We start from the raw sequence: 18,713 nt of genomic DNA on the forward strand, positions 1-18,713 counted from the left end.
TTGATTCGCATATATTGAAGAATCCTTGCATCCCTGGGATAAATCCCACTTGATCATGATTTGTGATCCTTTTAATGTGTTGAAGTATTCTGTTTGCTAGTATTTTATTGAGGATTTTTGCATGTATATTCATCAGTGATATTGGTATGTAATTTTCTTTTGTTGTAGTATCTTTGTCTGGTTTTGGTATCAGGGTGATGGTGGCCTCATAGAATGAGTTTTGGAGTGTTCCTTTCTCTGCAATTTTTTGGAAGAGTTTGAGAAGGATGGGTGTTAGCTCTTCTCTAAATGTTTGATAGAATTCACCTGTGAAGCCATCTGGTCCTGGACTTTTGTTTCTTGGAAGATTTTTAATCACAGTTTCAATTTCATTACTTGTGATTGGTCTGTTCATATTTTCTTTTTCTTCCTGGTTCAGTCTTGGAAGGGTATACCTTTCTAAGAATTTGTCCATTTCTTCCAGGTTGTCCATTTTATTGGCATAGAGTTGCTTGTAGTAGTCTATTAGGCTGTTTTGTATTTCAGCGGTGTCTGTTGTAACTTATTTTTCATTTCTAATTTTATTGATTTGAGTCCTCTCCCTCTTTTTCTTGATGAATTTGGCTAAAGGTTTATCAATTTTGTTTATCTTCTCAAAGAACCAGGTTTAGTTTTATTGATGTTTGCTATTGTTTTCTTTGTTTCTATTTCATTTATTTCCGCTCTGATCTTTATGATTTCTTTCCTTCTGCTAACTTTGGGTTTTGTTTGTTCTTCTTTATCTAGTCCCTTTAGGTGCAAGGTTAGATTGTTGATTTGAGATTTCTCTTGTTTTTTGAGGTAGGCTTGTATAGCTATAAACTTCCCTCTTAGAACTGCTTTTGCTGCATCCCATAGGTTTTGGATCATCGTATTTTCACTGTCATTTGTCTGTAGGTAGTTTTTGATTTCCTCTTTGCTTTCTTCAGTGATCTCTTGGTTATTTAATAACGTATTGTTTAGCCTCCATGTGTTTGTGTTTTTTACGTTTCTTTCCCTGTAATTCATTTCTAATCTCACAGTGTTGTGGTCAGAAAAGATGCTTGATATGATTTCAATTTTCTTAAATTTACGGAGGCTTGATTTGTGACCCAAGATGTGATCTATCCTGGAGAATGTTCTGTGTGCACTTGAGCAGAAAGTGTAATCTGCTGTTTTTGGATGGAATGTCCTGTAAGTATCAATTAAATCTATCTGCTCTGTTGTGTCATTTAAAGCTTCTGTTTCCTTATTTATTTTCATTTTGGATGATCTGTCCATTGGTGTAAGTGAGGTGTTAGAGTCCCCCACTATTATTGTGTCACTGTCAATATCATCTTTTATAGCTGTTAGCAGGTGCCTTATGTACTGAGGTGCTCCTATGTTGGGTGCATATATATTTTTAATTTTTATATTTTCTTCTTGGATTGATCCCTTGATCATTATGTAGTGTCCTTCCTTGTCTCTTGTAACATTCTGTATTTTAAAGTCTATTTTATCTGATGTGAGTATTGCTACTCCAGCTTTCTTTTGATTTCCATTTGCATGGAATATCTTTTTCCATCCCCTCACTTTCAGTCTGTATGTGTCCCTAGGTCTGAAGTGGGTCTGTTGTAGACAGCATATATATGGGTCTTGTTTTTGTACCCATTCAGCAAGCCTGTGTCTTTTGGTTGGAGCATTTAATCCATTCAGGTTTAAGGTAATTATTGATATGTATGTTCCTGTGACCATTTTCTTAACTGTTTTGGGTTTGTTTTTGTAGGTCCTTTTCTTCTCTTGTCTTTCCCACTTAGAGAAGTTCCTTTAGTATTTGTTGTAGAGCTGGTTTGGTGGTGCTGAATTCTCTTAGCTTTTGCTTGTCTGTAAAGCTTTTGATTTCTCCGTGGAATCTGAATGAGATCCTTGCCGGGTAGAGTAATCTTGGTTGCAGGTTCTTCCCTTTCATCACTTTAAGTATATCATGCCACTCCCTTCTGGCTTGTAGAGTTTCTGCTGAGAAATCAGCTGTTAACCTTATGGGAGTTCCCTTGTATGTTTGTCGTTTTTCCCTTGCTGCTTTCAGTAATTTTTTCTTTGTGTTTAATTTTTGCCAATTTGATCACTGTGTGTCTCGGCATGTTTCTCCTTGGGTTTATCCTGTATGGGACTCACTGCACTTCCTGGACTTGGGTGGCTATTTCCTTTCCCATGTTAGGGAAGTTTTCGACTATAATCTCTTCAAATATTTTCTCTGGTCCTTTCTTTCTCTTTTCTCCTTCTGGGACCCCTATAATGCGAACGTTGTTGCATTTAATGTTGTCCCAGAGGTCTCTTAGGCTGTCTTCATTTCTTTTCATTCTTTTTTCTTTATTCTGTTCCATGGCAGTGAATTCCACCATTCTGTCTTCCAGGTCACTTATCTGTTCTTCTGTCTTAGTTATTCTGCTACTGATTCCTTCTAGTGTATTTTTCATTTCAGTTATTGTATTGTTCATCTCTGTTTGTTTGTTCTTTAATTCTTCTAGGTCTTTGTTAAACATTTCTTGCATCTTCTCAATCTTTGCCTCCATTCTTTTTCCGAGGTCCTGGATCATGTTCACTATCATTATTCTGAATTGTTTTTCTGGGAGGTTGCCTATCTCCACCTCCTTCACCTGGTACATAGCCCTCTGCCTTTTCATCTTGTCTATCTTTCTGTGAATGTGGTTTTTGTTCCACAGGCTTCAGGATTGTAGTTCTTCTTGCGTCTCTGTTTTTAGTTTTTTAAGGAACCTCCATACTGTTCTCCGTAGTGGCTGTATCAATTTACATTCCCACCAACAGTGCAAGAGGGTTCCCTTTTCTCCACACCCTCTCCAGCATTACCTCCCTTACTTTTGATAGATTATTTCCCCAGCCATTCTAGGCACACTGATCATCTGCTTCTCAGTTCCTAAGGCTTTTATTATCTGTCCTACTGATAGTTCCATTTAACCGTACACAATCTGATACGATTGTCAGGCTGTTTTATGGGTATTCATTTTGTCAGTCCATGGGACATATATATTCGTTAAAAGAGAGAATCATATTTTGTTTCTCTTGTGTCCTCTATATCACCTAGCAGGTAGCCCAAGTTACTATAGGTGCTGAGCAGATTCTTTCCTAGTTCTTAAATGCAAACGGCGTAGGCTAGACATGCACCAAGTGGACTGTCCCAAAGTTCAGAGCACGCTGATTGTATACATATAATCGGCAAGACTGACTTGAGAAATAAGCCGTGCTTTTTTTTTGAATGGGGGTGGGGTCCGTGTAATTGAGCCAGAAGGCATTTATTACTGGAAGGCTGTAACCCTTTAATTGTTTAGATGGAAAGGAAACATCTCCAACGTTCTTTTGTCCGTTGGCTGAACTCTTAGAAACCGAAAGGACTCAACAGCCCATTTCCATGGGGATAACTATAGATTTCTCAGGCAGCTTTGAAAATCAGTACCTGCCCACTAACCCACGGTGCTTGGGGTCAAGTTGTAGAAGCAGGGTGACCAGTTAGGAGAATAGTGAAAGAATCTGGTGCCTTGGAGTTCGTTTGGTGCAATGGGAGTGGGGAGAAGTGTGATGTGCTGAATCTGTTTAGAAGGTGTAGAGGCAGTTACGTGGATAAATGATCAGGGCCTTTGCAGTGACGCCAGAATCCAGAGGATGAGCCCCAGGAGGAACGCCACCCTCATTTTGGAGACACTCCCTGTCCCTGGAGGTGAGTTGTCAGGGGCAGAGCTTGGGGGCTGGTGTCCATGTTGTGGTCAGCCCCAGCTTCTCTGTCGGGTTGGCATGTGGACTGTGTGATCCTCTCAGCTACTTTCTCTGCCTGGGGAGAGAGCATCGATCATTCAGAAGTTTAAAAATGTATTGGCTAATATTAAAAATAGGAAAAAGAATTGGGTAAAGTTCATTTTAATAACACATTTTATTTAACTCAATGTATATCCAAAATTCTACCATTTTAACATATAATCAGTATAAAAATTATTATTGAAAAAAATGCATCGGGTAATCGACAACCCCTTTGTTCTGAGCCCAGCCACATCATGGGAAAGCTAACAGGGTACAGCCTCTGCATTTCGCATTAGTCAGCTTCTTTATTGTGTGGGGCTGGGAACCTGTGCTCCTGGCAGAGAGGTCCCAGGGATGCTTCTTCCTGTTAAGATTTGGCCCGGAGCTCAGCCCTGCAAACATTGCCAGTGGATGGAATGGGCCAATATAGCAGCTCTTCACGTCCTCCTCTGTTCCCCTGGGGGACTGAGGGCTTTTTCCAGGGGAGGACAAAGCTCTCTATTTGGCAAGGACAGCTTGCTGAGAACTTCTTAGCAGATCCCAGGGCAGCGACCACAAAGAGAAGGAATGAACCACGCAGCTGGCAGACATCTCAGGAAGGAGTGACGGGTGTAAGAATGTCACCTCTGTGCCATTGGCTGCTGTGGGATGTTCCGCCAATGAGCCAGCAGCCCTGGGCCTCAGTTTCCTAGCTTATAAAGTGGGTGTGATAGTAATAGTGCTATCTTCTGAAATGTTTTGTAGAGATTAAGTGAGTTAATACAATACAAGTAAAATATTTAGAAGAGTTGCCTGGCACAAAATGTGTATCACATACATGTTGACTGCTATTAATATTATGTTATTAATTGATGTCATATGTTATTATATTGAGTTATTATAGAGTTATTATGTTATTAGTGTACCCCCAAGCCAGGCCCAGTCACTAGCCTTTTGTTATGGATTTGGTTCAGGGTAGTTTCTGGATCAATCAGTCCTGCACAGATTTCACTCCTCATACAAACACCTCGAAGTGAGCACCTCTTACACCTAGATCTGTGCCGGAAACTTCACATCCCTGAGCCACACACCTGCAGTGTCTGTGACAGGGGTGAAGAAACAGAAGCCCAGAGGGTTAAGAAACTACCAGGGCCACATACGCAGGGTTAAAACGAGGTCTCCTGACTCTAAGCCCAGCCCCCTCTCCGTGGTCAGCATTGACAGTGCCAGGTCAGCGAGTGTTTCCTCGTGTCCTCTGCACGCCCACTGCAGTGGGAAGCACTCTGAGGCAATTATTCCTGACCTGGATCCAGATTCTGAGTTTGCAGGTCTGAGGTTAGGCCTCGGCATCTGCATGTTAGCTTCAGAGCATACTCCCGACACACAGTGGGAGGTACGTAAGCAGGATGACCTCAGCTCCCGAGCAGTCTGGTCATGGAAGTGATCATCTAATTAAATTAAAGTGCATAGCAGGCTCTGATTCTGTGCGCATCTGCTGTGCCTGCTCTGAGAAGCAACCCAGTTAACTGGTGAGGTCGTGATACACGTTGTCCATGCTCAGAAAAGGATGATGTCATGGGGACGGGAGTGGCTAGAGGAAGGTTCATGAATGGAGCTCCACAGACTGGTACGATTTGTGAATGTGGAGGAGAGGGGCGAGGACAGTGCGCATGGTAACACCGTTTGAAGGAAGGTTCAGAGGTGAAAGGAATATGGCATGTGACAGGGCTGGTGAGGACCCCTGCTGGCATTTCCCCACTCTCTCTGGTGAACTGAAGACCTTCCCTGCAAGAGAAGGTAGTTTCACATTGCCTTCCTATGCCTTCACCAAGGGGACCCTAGGAGGAGAGATGGAGGGGAGCATAACCTCACCAGTCACTACAACGAGAGGCAGAAAGGGGGTTGCATGAATGGATTAGACCTCGGTGAGTGCTGGACCTCCCTTGCCATTTTCTCTTTCCTGGTGACAGTGTTACATGTGCCGCTGTTCTCACTCTTGTCCTTCTGCTGAGCGATGATGATACCAGTGTAGCTTGCTGAGAAGTTCCTGCAGAAGGGAAGGATGTCCGTCTGTTTTGTGGGTTTTGTTGTGGTTTTACGTCTCTTGCTTGTGAGTAGCTTGGCCAGGTGTGCCCTCTCTGGGGCAGCAGCCACTGAGTTGAAGGCAGACCCTCTGGGCGTTTCCCTTCCTTCCTTGTCATCCATCCTCCTAATTTTGCCTCTGTCTCCGACTCATAGAAGGACCCTGGACAAGTCAGTTCCTCACCGGGTCCCAGTTTTCTCCCCTAAAATTCAGGCCCAGGACAAGATGATAGAAGTTAACAGTCAATGACCTTTTTGAATCCTTGGAACTATCCTTGGTGCTCAGTTTTCTTGGCTTTGAAACTTCCTTCACTATTAGGTTCCTGAGCAAGGCCCAGATTTCCTGGGCTCGTTCTCCTTGGAAACCTTCTGCTAGGCTGGTGCTGGTTAAGAAGTCAAGAAGTGAATCCTGATACCCGCGGCCATCCCTTCAGCTCTGAGTTGATGAACTTGCAGTTGCTAAAGGCTCTCTGAGGTCTAAGTCTTCAAATAGGAAGAACCTGTGTCTATGTGGTTGACCATCCCTGACCATCCACTGATCATCCATGAGAGAGATTGTCAGATGCTAAGCCCTTCTATACGCAAGGTAATCATTGCCAAGAGTTTGCACTGAAGCAAAGATCTGAACAGGGACCCTGTGATGAGTCACTGTTGTCTTAATTGCAAAGGAAGCACAAGCGTCACTTTCATCTAGAGGGAGAATCTCCTGGAATGGCAGGCACCTTGGCAAGCCAAGTCCCACCCCCATCTTCATCTTTATCATTTCCCTTTTCAGCTTGTTCCCCCGTCAAAGCTCACCACGAGGTCACCTGTGGTAGTGAGGTTTACCCAGTGGCACTTGGCTAACAGACCAAACATACTCCATTTCCTCTGATAATCGATAATTATTAGTCACCTGCATTCTCCCCAGAGCTGTACCCTTGCCTCCCTTTTGTGTCTCTGGGAGAGCAAATGGAGCCAGGATTAACCAGCCAGGGTTTGTGAGGCCCAGCGTGCTTCTGTTTGTGTCTTTGGCTTATGGGCTGTCTTTGTTGGATGAAATAGTGGGCCTTCCACTAGGCATGGCTCAGCAACTGTGCTGGTGTCTGTGCTTTACTGAGCAATAAATTAATACAGAGCACTGCCAAGAAAACAGATAAATGGATAGGACAGCAGACACATTTTTAACAAGGAAAATGGCTTTGTTTCTTACTAGCATCATTTAAATGATTAGCTCCGTAATTGTGTGTTCCTTGATTGGGGGTGGAGGAGGGGATCCTGATTAAACACATGTATGGGAGGAACTGTGTGGGCATCCTCCAGGCATTTAGGGAGGAGGAGATTTGTTTAGGATCCTAGGTCCTGGGAGAGGCTGGCGTTTTCATCATGTGTGATACAAATCCTGCCTGGGTTTTAAGCCTATAAATAGCATGTGGTTCACGGCTGGCTGTACCTACAGGCTCTGATCAGGATAGTCAGACTTGAAGAAGTTAGGAGAAATCTTTTATGATTTGTCATGGTCATTAACTGCACCCCCCGATTCATAATGGCAAGAGGGAAGGAGAAAGGAAGATAGACTCCATGAGAGGAAGCTCCTTGTTTGTAATGCAAATCTCACAAAGCCCAGAGAAATTTTAGATGTCATCATAAAGGTGAACCTCCAAAACTCAAGAGAAAGGCAACAGAAAAAAAAAAAAAAGTCCTTCCCTGTCCCGCATGTACATATAAACATCACATCGTGCATGTTTTGTCATAACTAATTTTTAGAAAGGGTCCTCACCCCAACAGAATATCAGCTGCGTAAGGGGCTCTGTCCCTTGTTCTCTGTGATGTCCCTCCTGCTGGGAATGTTGTCCATAATATAATAGGAGGTCAGTGCATACGGGTGGAGAAATGAAATCATAAGTGGACTGTTTTCCACCCTCCAGTTCTACCCATTATTCCTTAATAGCTTAACCAGACTTCCACCAGCTCCTTCCCCAACAGCTCCCACCTGAATGTCCATGCTCCCCTCTGCTCACCTGATTAATTCTTTTCTTTTTTATTGGAAATTGAGTCCTTGCTGTGGACCATCTTTTCCATGGTCTCAATTTGACATTAAAATCTTAGAGTATTGATCTTCTTAAGATCCATTTCACAAACCTTTTCAGGCTGCTGTACAATTTTTACCTGTGTTTCTCTAGGAATAGATGAGTTGCATAAATGTGAATTCAATTCATCTCACAAGTATAATAGCTTATCATAATAGACCCTTCATGTAATAAGTACATCAGAACATAATTTAGCCTTTATGGGATTTTTTTTTTTTTTTTTTTTTTCCTGCTTCAAGTGATTGGTCTGTATGCTTAATCGTTCAGGAATGCATGTGACCGACTGCCAGATTTTTGTTTTAGAAAGAAAGAAGAAGAATGGGAGAGAGACAGGAGGGCAGGGAATAAAAGAGAAAGAAAATATGGATGTATATTGATATCCCTAAGTGTTTATTATAAGTTCTGAGGACTTACAGCTATCTTATAGAAAATATTTACAAAAAGGAGGTGTCCTAGGATTGGAAATTGAAGAGGGTAGACAAATTGATGCTTCTGTTAAAACAGAGTGTATCCTGGAGATTTCTGATAAAGGGAGCTTTTCAAGTTTTCTCATCTCTCATCTGGTGCTTATAATGTTCCCATGTATCTCTTCTTGGTAGGGGGTTTAAAATAAAAATGCAGCTCTTTGCCAAGGATTTGCTTTGTTGGAACAAATCATTTGCAATAGAAATGCGTTTACTAAAGTCAGTGCCGTTTTAAATGTAGCGCGTGCTGCACCCCGGCAAAGAATCCTAAGGATGACTCAAAGCTTTTTTGAAACACTGCCATGTAATTAAAGAAAGCTGACTTAATGATCTAACATTTAACATTATTCTTTACAGTTTTACTCTTGGATTGGAAAATAGTTGCAAAAATAGCTTCACTTAATTAGAATGTGAAACATCACACATATATAGCTGTATGTATATATATTCATTTTACAAATTATTATTTGTAGAAATAGTCCACCTTGTGTGACCAAAAAAATAAATTTAGGGACTGTGTTTTATCCTTCCCATTCATTCATCCACAGGTATTCATTGAGGACATGCCTTATGCTGGGCATTAAGAAGAACGTAACATTCAGAACACAGCCTCAAGGGGCTTGTACTCTAGTTGGGGAGACAAGACATATACACAAAAATAGTTAACCATCTATATCAACTGGTATGGAATAGAGTGTCCTTAGAATGTGAAAAATGATATGTGCTTTGGAACATCAAGCAAGAAGAAGCAGGAGAATCTATACATCAAAGGGGGAATTCATTCATTCATTCATTCATTCAACAATTCTATAGAAAGCACCTACTGTGTTTCAGCCACTGATCTGTGTGTCGGGGAATAAAGCAAGGACAAAACAGACCATATCTCCGTCCTTACAGAGTTTGTCTTCTCTCGGGGTTAGATAAGCAATGAACAAGTAAAGAAGTAAAGAGACAAAGTAATTTCAGGGAATGATACGCCAACAAAGGAAATGAACAGTGTGAGGGGACAGGCCGGTGCAGCGTGTACCTGTGTGCACTAGCACACCCATGGTACGGCTTTAGGAAGGATTGTCAGGAAAGGCTTCAATGAGGAAAGCTGACCTGAGGTCAGACCTGAATAAGGAAGGGAGCCTGCAGATGGGTGGCATTCTATCCTTGCCTTGGAGGACCAGGAAGATACGGTTTGGAGGATGGGAAAGGGACAGACATTCTGAAACATTTCTGAGCCTGGGGTTGCAGTATTTTGTGTAATGTAAGAACTCAATAAATATTCCTTGAGTGAATCAATGAATGATATTGTCATCTAGAAGGTTGGTAGCTGTTTATAGGTGAGATTTTTTTTGCATCTTCCAGTAAGATCATTCTGGAATGTAATATTCAGTGTGCCCAATCGGCAGACCTCGTGCTGGAAATGTATTTGTTTAACATTTATCGATAGTGCACTTACCACATGGCAGACGCTGTCTTGAGTGCCTTACAAATATTAACTTATTTCATCCTTCTAACTCTTTGAGGTAGATGCTCTTCTTACTTCCCTCTGATGGATGTGGGAACTGAGGCACAGAGCGTGATCTGCTCAAGGTCACATGGTGGTGAGTGTCTGAGTGCACAGTTCGAGCCCTTAACCGTCATGCTCCTTACCACGAGAGGAGGGACCATCCATGTCACTCAGGACACTTCCAAGCATTGTCATCCTGGACTGGTAGAAAGAGAATGGGGACCTTTTGTAATTGCTTAAGGGTCTAGAGCTATGCTACCACAAAGAATTTTCTGCAAGGATGAAAATGTTCTTCTGGGTGCTGTCCAATACAGTGGACACTAGCATGTGTCTGTCAAGCTCTTGAAATGTGGCTAGTGCCACTGAGGAACCGAGTTTTCAAATTTTATTTAACCTCAATTAATTTCAATATAAACCTCAAAACTAAGGCAATATAAAATATTTTTCTGTTAAGCACAACTTTATTGTTTTGGTAGGACTCCTTTTCACTAAATGTAACAACTGTGGCATCACAAAAGAAATTGTTGTATTGCAGTGGGTGTGTTGGGTGCACAAGTTGTGTTTAGTATCTCATTAATAATTTTTGATAATAATTGCATGTTGAAGTAATGAATGAATGAATGAATGAATGAATTCCCTCTTTGATGTACAGATTCCCTTCTCCTTGCTCGATGTTCCAAAGCACATATCATTTTTCACATTTTGATGACACTCTATTCCACAGTACTTGATGTAGATATTTAACTATTTTTGTGTATGTTTTATCTCCCCAACTAGACTACAAGCTCCTTGAGGCTGTGTTTTGAATGTTCACATTCCTCTTAATGCCCTTAAGTGTTTTGGATATAATGGATTAAATAGGAAATATTGAAAATGTGAATATCACTTAAGTTTTAAAAAAATGTGTGTACTAGGAAACTAAAGATTACAAACGTGGCTTGAATTCTATTTCTGTTGCATGGCACTGGCCTACAGTTCACCCTCATGCCGCTGCATAGGGTGCTTGAGCAGATAGGAACTAGCTGTTGTGTTTTGGTGGACACGGAGCCATCATCCTGATGAGCAGTTCTCCAGGGACTTCTGGGGACTTACTGTCCTCACTCCTGTCCCCAGTTCCCAGAGACCAACCTGTGCTGTTGTTACTAAGGTTTTGCAGACGGAGTGCCACAAGAAGTTTGTGGAAACTCATACATTTGCCTGACCTTCGTTTTGCTGAAAAAGATGTGGATTTGGTTGGAGCTGGGGGATCTCCAAACCAGATCCTACTTACACCTTCTGCTCCTGCCTGTTACTTGGTAAGGACTGAGGCCTGCGTTGCCACTGGCAGGAAGCGGCTGTCTCCCCGTCTGTATGCTTGAGGGCCAAGCCCTGTACCTGGACCCAGAGGTGACAGGGAGCGGGGGATGAGATGGCCGTGCTTGCTCAAGGGACGCTGCAGAGCCGGCAACAGCCTGCCCAAACTCCTCAGGGTCCTGATGCTCACATGGCAGCCAGTGGTCCAGTCAGTGCCGGGCTCTGGCTCCATCCTAGCCGTCACACTGTCATCTGTGTCCCCCACCACCCTGAGGTTCAGCATGCCACAGCCTCCCTGCTGGCCTCGGTTTCAAAGAGGCGTGTGGGTGTGTCGGGGGAGAGGCGGGCCTCCTCAATGACTGAGGAGGTTCACTGAGGACTGCTCTTCCAGGGTCACTCCAGTGGAGATGCTGGGGAATCAGGTAGTTCCCATGCACCAGCACAGAGCCCTGACTCTCTGTGTTGGGCTTCACGGACCCACACCCTCAGTTGTCATTGCATGTTTCTGCCCTAGGATGCCTCCCAGTCACTGCTCAGGTGACCACAGATTTCAGATACATGCTGTTAGTGGCTCTTAGCCCAGGCTGCACACTGGAATTACCTAAGGAGCTTTATTTTCTGATACATCGGAAAACTACCGATGCCTGTTCCTTCCCCTCTGAGATGCTCAGGTCATTGCTCTGGGGTGCAACTTGGTGATCTGGGTTTTAAAAACTTTTAAGTTCTTCTTGCCAGAGAGGAACTGATGTATTAAACAGACCTCTCTCAAAATGTGTCAGAATTACAGAGTATGGGGGCATGGTGTTGCTTGTTGAAAATGCAGATTTCAGAGCCCTTCCTCAAACCTTTAGAATCAGAACATCTGGACATGTATTTTTAACAAACAGCTTCAGTGGATCAAAGAGATACCTGCATTTCCATGTTCATTACAGCATTATTCATAATAGCCAAGATATGGAAACAACCGAAGTCTCCACTGATGGTTGAATGGATAATGAAAATGTAATAAATGTCTATATTTATATATCTGTCTACAATGGAATATTATTCAGCCATAAAAAAGAAAGAAATCCTGCCATTTTTAATAACATGGGTGAACCTGGAGGAAACTGTGCTAAGTGAAATAAGCCAGACACATGAAGACAAATACTGCATGATCTCACTTACGTATGGAATCTAAAAGTCAAACTCACAAAAGCAGAGAGAGTAGAATGATGGTTTCTAGGGGTTGGGTGATGGTGGGATGGAGGGCTGGGGAGATGTTGGTCTAAGGGTACAGACTTCCAGTTATAAGATGAATAGCTTCTGGGGGCCCAATGTACAGCATGGGGACTATAGTTAATTATGCTGTATTGCATGTTTGAAATTTGCTGAGAAAGAAGACCTTAAGTGTTCTCACCACACACACAAGAATATGGTAACTATGTGAGGTGATGGATGTGGTAATTAGTGTGATTGAGGTAATCATTTCACAGTGTACACATATATCAAATCATCACGTTGTAAACCTTAAATATACACAATTTTTATTTTGTCAGTTATGCCTCAATAAAGCTTAAAAAAGAAATAAACAAAATAGCATCTATAAGTATTTGCTCCCATCACTCCCCTTTTTATTATTTTGTGCGGAGAGCATATGACAGTGACACAGACCCGAACTCCCCATGAGTTCGAGTTCACCGTGGGATCAGGGGCTGCGTTGCTCTTTTCACCAAGAACCAGTTTTGAGAGCATGCCGTGTTAGATGCTCCTCCAGCGTGCATATGCCACTTCCCATGGCCTCAGGAACTGGTTTTAATGGACTGCTCTTGATCTGAAATCTCGATATCCACTTTTCTTCTTCTCAACATCCAGTGATTCAGTTGGAGTGGATCAGTCCCCATCATCTCCAGCAATGTATGAGTCATATTCTGCCAGCCAAGACCTTTTTTTTTAAGCATCTTTATTGGGATATAATTGCTTTACAATGGTGTGTTAGTTTCTGCTTTATAACAAAGTGAATCAGTTATACACATACATATGTTCCCATATCTCTTCCCTCTTGCGTCTCCCTCCCTCCCACCCTCCCTACAAGACCTTTTTTAAGAGTTTTTTTTTTTTTTTAAAGAAAACTCATTCTTTAAGGTAGCACAAGTGTCATAGAAAGGCTACCAGCTTCTGTCTTTCCTATGTCTTTCCTGTACTGTGCAAATGGCTGAGTGTCATGTCATACAGTTTCCTGTATGTGTGTACACATGCACACGAGAGAGAGAGAGAGAGAGAATTTGTAAGACATAATGGAGGTTTTAGACATCATCATTCACCTGTTGCTGGGTCAGGTATATCAGGTTATTAAACAGAGAACAAGAAATTTTTCTGATGTGGCTCTAAGAATTCTAAACCATCTGTTCCCATCTTCGGGATATTTAACAGCTAGTGTGTCAGGATGCATTAGGCCTCTGCAAGCATCCAGGAGTCTTAAATTGGATGACCGTATTTTTTGTCCTCTGCAAAGAACACTCCTGAGCACGAAAAGGAGTGTTCTTAATAATTATTCCTGGATACCAGGCAGACTGGGATGTGTAGTCAGCAGAGGCCTAGAGACCTAACACAATCTCTGCTGTAAAGATCTTCTAATCTTGGCTTATTAAAAATGGGATCAGAAGCTGATATAATAAGCAAATTCCTTCCATGGTATTCCTGGCCGGTGACCTCCTGCATCTACTTGAATATCCCCAGGGACAGAAAGCTCAGTATTACATATAGCAGCCTACTCCATTACTGGATGGTCCTTACCGATTAGAATGTAATAAAAGAATTTTCCAATATGGGGTATAAAACTGGAAAATATGCTAATAATGTATAGTAAAGCAGTAAACATACACTGTCCGTAGCGATGGGAGAGAGGGTTGCTTAGGGTTTGTGGGGCCGGTGGAGTCGCTGACTGCCTTTTGTGTCCTCATTTTTGGGGGGGGGGTCTCCCATCACAGCCCTCCAAGAGCACTTTTCAGCCTTGCTCCTTCTTCACTAAGGAACTCAGAAAAAGCTGATGAAACTTCAGAGTTCCACCAGGGAAGGCGTGATGGGGGGAGCGTTTCTGGGACCTTGGAGGCCTCATAATCCCAAATTCAGGAAGTAGCTTTGGCGTCTTGGGTTAAAAGAACGAAGGCAGGGAGCCGAACATGGATTTGAGGCCCAGGTCTGCCTATTTCACAAGATATTTAAGCTCCCCGTGCCTCAGTTTCTCCACCTTCAGAATGGAGGTACGTCTTCCTTCTTGAGGACAGTGGGTCTTCATTCAGCTCAGTGTGGTCGGTGTTTCCCCTGCCCTCACTCCATGCTCTCATGGTGATGGGTAGCACCATCTCGGTCCCTCTGTTCACTCAGCAAATACAGATGGGACGGTGGTTCAGAAGCTTTGGACCTGCTGCTTTCTGTGTGTGAAATGCTCATCTTGTTCTAGTTAATTCTCTCTAATCCTTCTTCCTCAGGGACGTCTCCGTGGACCCCGCAGTCAACAAAGCTCGCTTCTCCTCGTTAGCGCCCTTCTCGCCATGTGCAGTTTTTACTCGTGTGACCATTGGTTGACTGTCTGTCTTTCCTCTAGGCTGTGAGTTTCCTGCAGGCAGGGCCCACTTTTATTCTCTGCTATATATCCAGGCATTGCACATAGCTTGCCATGAAGTAGTCCCTCAATAAACGTTTGTGGAATGACTAAGAGAATGGTGGGGACACAGACGTGAATGACATAGTGTCTACCCTCAAGGAGATCATATTTGAGAGAATGAGAAGAAAACTGGTGATTACAGTAGAGAATGGGGGTAAATTCCTCAATCAGAGTCTCCCCAGACTCCTTTGGAGGCCCCCCTCAGTGGAGCAGCCAGAGGAAGGGTAATTTTGGGAGAAAGACTAAGAATTGTCACCCCACATGCATCTGAGTGGCTTGATTTTCCTTTTCTTTTTTTACATTTTATTTATTTTTGGCTGCATTGGGTCCTCGTGGCTGCACGCAGGCTTTCTCTAGTTGCAGCGAGCAGAGACTTCTCTTGTTGCAGAGCATGGGCTCTAGGTGCGCGGGCTTCAGTACTTGTGGCATGCGGGCTCAGTAGTTGTGGTGCACGGGCTTAGTTGCTCTGTGGCATGTGGGATCTTCCAGACCAGGGATCGAACCTGTGTCCCCTGAATGGGTAGGAGGATTCTTAACTGCTGCACCACCAGGGAAGTCCTTGATTTTTCAATAGAAAAGTAAACAAAAAAGAAAAGTTAAAAGAAACAAGGCTTAAAAACAATTTCAACCACCCTGTGTTGACAGCATTCACAACAAAATCTACAAAGGCAGCTTAAGGTCATCAACGTGACTGCTGTGGGAGAGATGTTGTCAAGCAGACCCACATTCTTGTGAAGGTGGGGCAGACCAACGACTGCCAGAAGGTTCTTGCATGGGTGGAGCCCAAACAGAGGGCGCTGGTCTGTCCTCCCTCTGTCTTAGACATGTCTGGGGAGAATGGGCAGAGCCATGGCCTTTGGTTCCTTTGTTTTTGGAAGCCATGTTGGCAACTGTTCTTCTTTCACACTGTTTCTTTCCAGCAATAAAGAAAATCGTTTTTTGATGAGCTCCCATCTTCCCTTTGTGGGACTATTGATATCTTTGGAAACCAAGTCTTCTCAGCCTTTACAAATGTATAATCCTGGGTGGAACTAGGACTCCAGAAATCTAAGCCTACATATTGGAAATGGGTATTTTTTTATAAATTTATTTTATTTTTCTTTATTTTTGGCTGCGTTGGGTCTTCATTGCTGTGAGCAGGCTTTCTCTAGTTGCAGCGAGCGGGGGCTGCTCTTTGTTGCAGTGCACGGGCTTCTCATTCTGGTGGCTTCTCTTGTTGCAGAGCACGGGCTCTAGGTGCACAGGCTCAGTAGTTGTAGCTTGTGGGCTCTAGAGCACAGACTCAGTAGTTGTAGCGCACGGGCTTAGTTGCTCCGTGGCATGTGGGATCTTCCCAGACCAGGACTCCAACCCGTGTCCCCTGCATTGGCAGGCAGATTCTTAACCACTGTGCCACCAGGGAAGCCCCTGGAAATGGGGGTTTTAATCATTTTATTAGCAGTAGTGACATCATATACTAAATTCATGAGGTAGCTTTCTATGGGGGAAGATATGTCAACTTAATTAAAAAAAAAATCTGGCTGGCGTTGACTAGCACATCAAACTAGAGTGTGAAAATGGTTTTGAATAATGTTTCAAGATAAAGAGTTCTAGCCAATTTTTTTTTCCTTCCAGAAGTCTTTGAGGTATGTTTTTATAGATATTTTAAGGGAAATTTGTCCAAATAGCCAAATAACCAATTTAAGATGTTTTTCCATCCATATTCAAAAAAGAAAGAATATCCTGAAAACATAAACATTCATTTATTTATTCATTATTTTATGAGGGTTTTAAAGCAAGGGTTTCTCAAAATATAGTCGTTGAACCGGCTTGTTAGAGATGAAAATTCTCGGGCTCCCACAGAATCAGAATCTCTGGGATGGGTTCAGCAATTTGCGTTTTAACAGGCCCTGCAGAGAATTGTGATGTGCACTCGAGGTTGAGAACCACTCTTAGGCTGGGGCACAAATGTCTCAAAAGGCTTTCGATGCTAGGAACCTCATCTTGGCATCTGTCATCCTGCCTTGCACAAGAATGAAAGCTGGCCTTCATGTTGTATAAAACAGGGGCCTTCTTCTCCAGCTCGGTATCCCCTTCCAGCTCAACCCCGAGTCCATAGTGGACACTCAGCAGACGGGTGCCATGAATGAGGGAATGGGGAACGGAACGGGGAGTTCAGAGGAGTGAACGGAGTGGATGGAGAGGGGAGTCTGGTGATCAGGCTGGGATTGAAATGCACTGCTGGTGGACTTCTCTGGTGACGCAGTGATTAAGAATCCGCCTGCCAATGCAGGGGACACGGATTCGAGCCCTGGTTCATGAAGATCCCACATGCCGCGGGGCAACTAAGCCCGTGCGCCACAACTACTGAGCCTGTGCTCTAGAGCCCACGTGGCACAACTACTGAAGCCCGCGCGCCTAGAGCCTGTGCTCTGGCAACAAGAGAAGCCACCGCAGTGAGAAGCCCGCGCACCGCAACGAAGAGTAGCCCCCGCTCGCCGCGATTAGAGAAAGCCTGCATTCAGCAATGAAGACCCAACGCAGCCAAAAATAAATAAATAAATTAAAAAAAAAAAAAAGCGCGTTGCTGGATTATGACAACAGAGCCCGCAAACCCCGAGAAGGTGCTGGTTCTCCCAATATGGAAACCGAAAACTTGAAAAACCCATGCAAAAGCCTGAAGGACATGCACCTCAGTTCTGCTTTCTCCTTGATCAGTATTTCGAAGCTCTTAAAAATAGGGAATAAATCATCCTTCGCACATTTTCTGGCCCCTGCCTTGCTGAAGGGCTAACTCTGTACCTAGTCTGAAGTCTAAAGCAGCCCTGAACGTCAGACACACACTGTTCCTCATTTTAAATGGCCTTGAAAAGACACGTGGCATTCCACAGCCCTCTTCTGTTCCCAGAGTAGTTGTGAGGCTGAGAGGCGGGCCAGCTTGTGTTACCTGGCGATGCTCACGTCCCCCCACCCCCTAGCAAGTGCCCCGTGAAATGGAGCTTGTGGTTTTCCAACTGTTGGTCTCTAGTCCGCCTGAGCTCCTGTCACCCTTTGCGGCGTTGTGAGCGTCTGATCCTCATGGGGTGACAGGGAGACCCATGAAGGGAGTGGGGCGGCAGCCAGGGCTGTGGTCCAGCCTTTCTGAATTAGTAGTGGTGCAGTGTTTGATGGACATCCAGTCATCACTCAGGGCATCCCATCCATAGTTATCCATGTGGAGGTTTATGCCTTGACTTGTGATTTTCCCAGCTGTGGGAGTGGAAATTCGTGAGCATGAGGAATGCTATCTCTTGAAACCTTCTACTTCCTTCAGAAAGGGTAGATTGTCTGTAAGAATTCAATGGTAAATATACAAAATATATATTTTTTCCTCTGAGTAAGGGAAGGAGGGAGAGAGATCAGAAGTGGGCAATCTAGTGCCTTCTCTTTGGAGACCTGGATTTCACTCGGCTGTAGACCTTAATAAAAGGTATTTGCTAGTTTCATTCTTAGCCCAGGTAGTGTTTGCCAACGCCAACCCATTTGTTACGGTCAGGAGTCAGTTCTACAAAGGAGAAAATACAGTGTGATGCTTTCAGAACCGAGTCGTGCATATCGGTGGCCACGCCTAGCATGCGTGGGTGATGGGTTCTGAAGCCTGGTCAGTGTTCGTGTCAATGTTGTAATTTCAGTTCAGTGGCTGTTCATCGTCTCTAGCCAACTCCCTTGGGGTTGAGGGGCTTTGATGCACTATTTTCTAGGGTGCGTGCCAATCCTTTTTAAAAGCCACCCCTTTGGCCGGAAAATCATTACTGTAGAAGAAGAACATTTTAGGTTGTTTCTAGGTGTGACTATAGGATCCCATTAACACACCGAGGGCCTGTGACCAAGTCATTACTGCAGCTTGGCCTTGAGGTTTAGACTTGGAGACCCAGTGC

At 43.7% G+C, this 18,713-nt stretch overlaps 1 protein-coding gene across 22 annotated transcripts in view; it reads left to right on the forward strand.

Moving 5' to 3' along the window:
* KCNMA1 (potassium calcium-activated channel subfamily M alpha 1) overlaps positions 1-18,713 on the forward strand; it is a gene marked incomplete at both ends in the record, with an annotated part of 741,342 nt that overhangs the window by 344,735 nt on the left and 377,894 nt on the right. The window lies entirely within an intron of this gene.

Source organism: Leucopleurus acutus (genome assembly GCF_964270905.1).
Source record: "Leucopleurus acutus genome assembly, chromosome: 14".
Lineage (NCBI taxonomy): Eukaryota > Metazoa > Chordata > Mammalia > Artiodactyla > Delphinidae > Leucopleurus > Leucopleurus acutus.